At 38.2% G+C, this 6,950-nt stretch overlaps 1 pseudogene; it reads right to left on the bottom strand.

Annotated features, from left to right (window-relative positions):
* Positions 1–591: 591 nt before the first annotated feature.
* Positions 592–1,307, bottom strand: LOC138159586 (DNA-directed RNA polymerase III subunit RPC6 pseudogene; annotated as a pseudogene).
* Positions 1,308–6,950: the final 5,643 nt, after the last annotated feature.

Below are 6,950 nucleotides of genomic sequence, written 5' to 3'. Positions count from 1 at the left end.
CTACATATCCACCAAGTCCACATTGCTGTCCTTGCTGTTGTTTGTACTACCTTTAAGACTTTTCATGTGGAAGCTTTCAACTTCTAGTTCAATTGATGAAGGGGAAATGAAAACGGTGGTAGTGAACCAAATATAACATCTGCATTAGTCAGCTCAAAATTTCTTGTCTCTTAACAACAACACAGGAAGGGGAAATTTCAAGTTGCCTTTTATTACCTCTGTCCTTGGCAAATGTCAGAATTATCTTGTAGTTTATTTTCCTCTTAACAACCATTAAAAATAATCCCTCTTTAGAGCTTAGTAGGTAAATTCCTTATATTTTCACAGTTCTTTATTAGTAGGCAGGATGGTTTCACTATTAATGTCTAATCGCTGTCTCATGTACTTTTGACCCACTCATCAAAATAGAGCAGAATTTTTAATCTCTACAAATACAAATATGCTCTTCACAGCAGGAAGTCTTTGTCTCTTTTAGAGAAGTTTGCTTTTGACCAACTTTAATGCTTTATGATAAATATAATTCTTGGCTTTCAAAGAAATTTCATTTGCTTCCTGGATTTGTAAAAAGTGAATCAAATGTACACTTTGATGTTAAAATTCCAGTCACTCAGTCATATTAATACAATTTGATGGAGAAATTTCACCACATTTCATGGCAGTCATCATAAACCTTCTTTGGTAGCAATGATGGTCATTTCCTTTTTGCCATCATAAATGTGTTCAAAATTGTTTCAATATCTTCCATGGATAATTCTACCTTACCAATGCCTAGTTTCCAAGTAAATTTGCATATTTCGTGAGATGGAGCAATGAACTATTTCTTTGAATCATTTCTCTGGCTGTTGTGCCTTTCTTTGTAAGAGCACCATGGGTTTAGCACTTCTACAAATTCAGATTCAAAATCTTGTCCACTATATAGCTCCACCAGCTACCGATCAATCAGGCTGTAAATTATACAGAACATAAACCTTTTTTTTTTTGAGACTGCCACCCAATTAAAAAGCTTTGATAAGCTTTTTAATCTCCAAATTCTTTAGTGTTTTGTTGATTTATGTTAATGGCAAGCTGCTTTTATATCAAATATCTCTGCTCCAGATACCTTTGTTTCTGGCACCTTCTAGGATTTGGTATACTAGCTTCTCTTGGTTTTCTGATCCCTTTATTTTACCAGTATTCTGAGATTTTGTTATTCTATACAGATGACCTGTCTTGCTCCTTAAGAGATGCAACTGTTCCATGGATAAGAGTCTGCTGATGGACATTGCCCTCTGTTGGATTTCTATATGAGGCATTTCATTCTGAATGATTTGGTCTGTTATCCCACAAGGGAACTGATGACAATTGTATCGATCTGTTTTCTATTTTGACTGGGTCTGTATCCAGTGACTGTATCTTCACTTTCACGTCAGTAATGAGAAGGCTGTGTTCAGTACAGTCGGGCCTGAGATGCTAGGAGCTAGCTCCAGCCTCAAGCAACGAGCCCTAGAACTCCCAACCTCAGCTTCTTTTTTTGGGGCGGGGGGAGGGGGAAGGCAAGGTAATTGGTGTTAAGTGACTTGCCCAAGGTCAAACAACTAGCTGAGTGTCAAGTGTCTGAGGCTGGATTTGAACTCAGGTCCTCCTGACTCCAGGGCTGGTGCTCCATTTAACCTCAGCTTCTTGAGAAACCTGTAGCAATCTCTTAAAGGAACAGAGGCATGCCCCTCCCCAACCTGTGGTACCTTAGGGGATGTCATCAACTTATAAGCTTTTATGAGTTAATGGAACTGAATGTGTTTCATCACATAGCTGTGAGCACAATATTGCAGGGATGGAAGGGGTGTCAGAGGTCACCCACAACAGCGGTGTCAGGTTCAAACAAATCCATGAACCCTAAACGGCACACGAGGATCCCTGAGGGCTGCCTATGGGCTTAGAAAACCACATTTAACATCATCTATGTTATATTGTATTTTATTTTATTAAATATTTCCTAATTTCATTTTAATCTGATTAGTGTTGCTAGATACCTTTGACATAGTCCAATCTAGCCATTTTACAGATAAAGAAATTGAGAACTAGAGAAGACAAATAAGTTCTCCAACATCACATGGCTAATAAAGACTGAGTTCAAATTCTGCCCTAGACACTTCCTAACTGTATAACTTTTCTCAACTCTAATTACCTCATCTGTAAAATCGAGATAATAATTATGCCTACTTCAATGGTTGTAAAAATCCAGTGAAATAACATTTACCGTTCTTATAAATTTAAAAGTTTTACATCAATATTACATTATTATTTATACCACAAAGCCAGTGTTCAAATCTAGGTACATTGAGTTTTTAACTCCAGCATTCTCTCCACTGTATACTTCAAGTTGCCTTTGAAGCTCAAGGACCAAAGCTCCCAAAGCAAGGAGTTTAAAGGACTCCTGGTTAGAGAGTCAAAAAACTCATTAAGCTCTTTTGTCTTCAGTGGCCTCTATATCTCATCCCCCCTTCTGTTTCTGGTCTAGGAAGTGGGGATAAAGACAAACAGCTTTCTCCATATAGATTTCTCCCTTCTTTCATCAAGGAACAGAAGGCAGTCCCATCACCTTGGCATAGATCCAAACACCAAGAGAGAGCTTTGTTAAGAGAGATAGAATGAGTGAAGAAAGCTCCTTCCCTGCCTCTTCTCTCCCAGTCTCTGATCCATACCTTGGGCTGCTTTAGTGCTGGTTGGGTGATGCAATCAGGGCTTTATTTCCCAGATGGAAAGGTTTAAAGAAGAGAAGGTAGAGTTTTCTACATGGGCTGCCCTAGATGACCTCAAAGGTCTCTTTGTCTAGAAGATTCTGCAGTCTTATGAGTTTCTCTCCCTTGTTCCAATTGAGGAGCACTTTGTCCAGCCAAGTGTTCTCCACATTCTGTTTAGACAGAGTTCTGACCAAGCACAGAAAGCAGAGTACCCATAACTGAGCCAAGTTGAAATACCAAGATTCAAGTTCCATTTCTGTAGTCATGAACGCAATCAACACCAATTGTTGGATCAGTCAGCCCTGCTTGACTTTGAAAATGTCATCAAATCCCCCAGTACCTAAAAAAGGCGAATTAAAATTGGCTTTATAGACAGCATTTGGGGAATAGAAATAACTGGCAAACTGCTACTCTGTCATTTGTAAGAAACAGCTTGGGACTTTCTGTTGTTCATCATTATATAATACAATAGCCCCATTTACATTTTGTAATGAAATTACAAAATTAAAATTGCCAAATTGATTTCAAAATTAATCAAAACTTATTTTGATGGTCCAGACCTGATTTCAGCAATATGAGGAACTCCCATTGTGAAAACTCCCTTCAGTGATATAGATTGCAACCTCATTAGTAATTTATAGTTTTACAGAGTTGGTGGGGGTGGGTAGGCTGGACACATTCAGAAGTTAAGTAATTCCCCAATGTTTGCATAGCCAAAGATACATGTTGAACCCAAGTTTTCTTAATGCTAAGACTGGCCTGAAGGCCAGTCTGACATTTAAATTTCAATTAAAATTTGTAATAAAAATTTACTTTAATTAAAAAGACATGCCATATAGCATTTTGTTGGGGGTGAGGGAACCTAAAGGAACCTAAAACTAAAATTGATATCAATCAATTCAGCTGAATAAACTACCATTAGGTATCAGAAATCCTAAAAAGCTGGAGATCACTGATCTCACCACGGACAAGAAAGTAGGAGACAATACATTTCCACTTACTGGAATTCAAAGGTCTGAAGAGATGGATTTTCTTCCCTAGATGAGTAGATAAAACAAGAGGGATTCAGAAATAAAATTCTGAAATGTTTCTGCTGGTATAAATACCCTTCTGTGGCTCAAAATGATATTCACATGTTATCACTCAATTTCAGTTCTTCAAAGGCTTGTGGCTTTCCATGACTCAAAGTCATCCAACTTAACTGGAAAAACATTGGTATTAAAAAGATAAGCCTTAGTTTCAGGGAGAAAGCTTGGACTTATTAAAAAAAACTTTTCAATTTCCCAAGGCAATGCTGTCTCTTTTCCTACTATGCAAATAACATGGCTGGTCAATTGTTTTGTTGCAGTGTCTCTGTAACACACACATGAACATATATATACATGTGTGTATATATGTATTCATGTGTGTATAAAATACACGTGTGCATATTGTATATTAAAATCTACACGTAGTTTATATGCATGTATGTATACATATGCTATAAATGTATGTGTATATGTATATATGTATGCTTATGTGTATTTTGCATACATACACATTGATAGACCAGAGCTATATGGAAGAATTGACTAGATCACTGGTTCTGAAGTTTAAATGAGGTTTAAATGAGAACTCCCCAAACCTCAATGAAGAATACCAGGTTGAACTACATACACAGGCTCTAAGGTCTCTTCTAAGGACTCTCTAAGGTCCTATGAACTTTGTAAAGTAGAAGTGAAATAATAGTTATGTATTGTTAGGGAGAAGGGGGAAAGAGATGGTCCATGAAAACGTATTCACTCTGTCCTTGCTCTTTTTGGAATTTTGGTTGTTTGTTGTTTTTTCTTTTTCTTTCTTTAATTTGACAAACGTGTCCTTGTGTGATCGTAAAGGTGATTGCAGGGCTAGGGATGGAGGATGGAGCTTGGGGGAGGGCCGCCAAACCGATTCTTTTCCACTGCACAGTGAATCTTTCTAGCTGTCACCAGCCTTCCTGCCCAATTCCATATCATCAGAGCTGTTACTGTCTTCAGTTGTAGCCTCACCTCTATTCCCTGCCTCTTTACATAACCTGACCCCCACAAGCCAAGTCTATCTGTTTTCTTTGTCCTCATGTGTTTCTAGTATCGACCCGTTCCTCACAAAGGGTGGGTTCCCATGAACTCCATTCTTGATTTTATTACCAGCTGGTTCTTATTAGAGATTAACCAATAAAAATGAGTAATACAGTCGCCAATGTGTTCCTCTATGTAGCACTTCTCCATGTGTTTCAATTTACCAATCAACCAATAAAACCCTGCCCTTCAATGAACCGAATTCCATACCTCACATATTTTGCTTATTTTGATAAATGCGGCTTTTCATAGATAAAAGAGGAGGAATCTGGCTTCCACTGTCCCCCGTTAGCAAGAACACTTGTGTTTCTTCGATGAATTAGCTGATGCTGCTTGATCTCCTCTCTGACAGTTTATTACTCCTCAATTTCTGATCTTCTAATGTTTCTATTTGGATACTCCTTGTCAGCGCCTGTTGTTAAAGTCTGCCATCAGAACTCTGCAGAAACAGGCCAGGTTCTCTGGGCTCCCAGAGTCTTGCTTTCTTAAAGACACCTTCCTCTTTCAAATTGTTCACTCTACACCTGTTTCTTTCTTTGTTCTAAAACAGGGATTTATAACTTGGGAATCCATGACTTTGTTTAAAAAACAAAATATTTGGATAATTATTTCAACGGAATTGGTTTCCTTTGTAATTTGATGTATTTTATTTTATACATTTTAAAACATTGTTTGGAGAAGGGGTTTGTACACAGGCATACCCGGACCATCACTAGAATGGTCCAGGACCCCAAAAAGCTGAAGATCCCTTGGTCTAAAAATAGTGGTGACTCAGTGAGTTCTCTTTTATTTCTATTTCCTGGGCTTTGTCTTTATCCCAGTCCCCTCTTCTTCTGAATTGCATGGATTATAAGAAACCATTGGGACTATTCTTGATTCCATTTCCCCTAACTCCCCCAGCTGGAGGATTATAGGATTTAGGACTGGAAGGGACCTTAAAGATGCCTAGTTCTCAGCTTGAGGTCTGTGAACTGGGTCTTTTTCTTAATAGATGCTATTTGAATGTAATTGGTGCCCTTTGTAATTCTATTTTATGCATTTAAAAATGAGCCTTCATGAAACACACCAAATGAGTCCATCACATACACACTCACTCACACACACACACACACACACAGTTTTAAGAATCCCAGGTCTAGTACCTTGTTGTTTTATAGATAAGGAAATGGGCCCAGAAAAGGGAAAAGGGAAATGACTTTTCCAAAATCACACAATGGCAAATAACAGTTAGGATTGGAACCAGGATCCTTTAACACCCCAATACAAGGGATACTTTCTAAGAGCCTGTACCATCTCTGGAGTTCTCTGATATGCAAAAAAAAAAAACCTTAAGGAATCCAGATGAGAGGAATATGAGTATTTTTAACTCTAATTCTATCATTGGCAAAGATGCAGTTATATAAAGCTTTTAAAGGTGCAAGAAATTCAAAAAGGAAGAAGAGAATAGACACTATGTAATCCAGTATTACTGAAGGCCTACTAGGTGTCTAGCACTGAGAAAAAGACATAGAAAAGTAGTCATAGCTAACAATGTTAAAACGATTTGAAGTTTACAAAGGAAGGAAAAAGACATTTGAATACCTACTCTGTACCAGTCACTATACCAAGGGCTCTACAAATGTTCTCTCAGCTGATCCTCACACCAACCCTAGGAAAAAGGTTCTGTCTCCATTTTACAGAAGAGGAAAGTGTGACCGACTGGGGATAGGTGACTTTCCAGGCTCGTATAGAACTAAACATTTGAGGCCAGATTGGAAGGCAGGTCTTCCTGACTCCAGTCCCAAAGGGTTTCATATACCTTATTTTATTTGGCCCTCTCAACAGTTTTATGAGATACAATACAGGTGTTATAATCCCCATTCTGTAGGGAAATGCTTCACTGCTAGTGGATTTTGGTGGTGAGAGTCTATCTGTATACCCCTGGTCTCATTCCCTTTTCAACATGGTTCCTGCTGTAGATTTCATGGTCTAGAAGGGAACAAAGTAGGCTGCAACAGGTTTTGTATGCAAATAACTTTTTTATTTGTTTGCTTAGTTCAGTTATTTTTCAGTCAGTGACTTGCCCAGGGTCACATAGCTAGTAAATGTCTGAGGCCAGATTTGAACTAGGAGCTCCAGGCCTGGCACTCTATTC

The sequence above is a fragment of the Petaurus breviceps genome, unplaced genomic scaffold (assembly GCF_028583685.1).
Source record: "Petaurus breviceps papuanus isolate PSGF00001 unplaced genomic scaffold, PetGlider_PUasm1.0 176, whole genome shotgun sequence".
NCBI lineage: Eukaryota > Metazoa > Chordata > Mammalia > Diprotodontia > Petauridae > Petaurus > Petaurus breviceps.
This window is presented reverse-complemented; position numbering and strand designations above follow the sequence as displayed.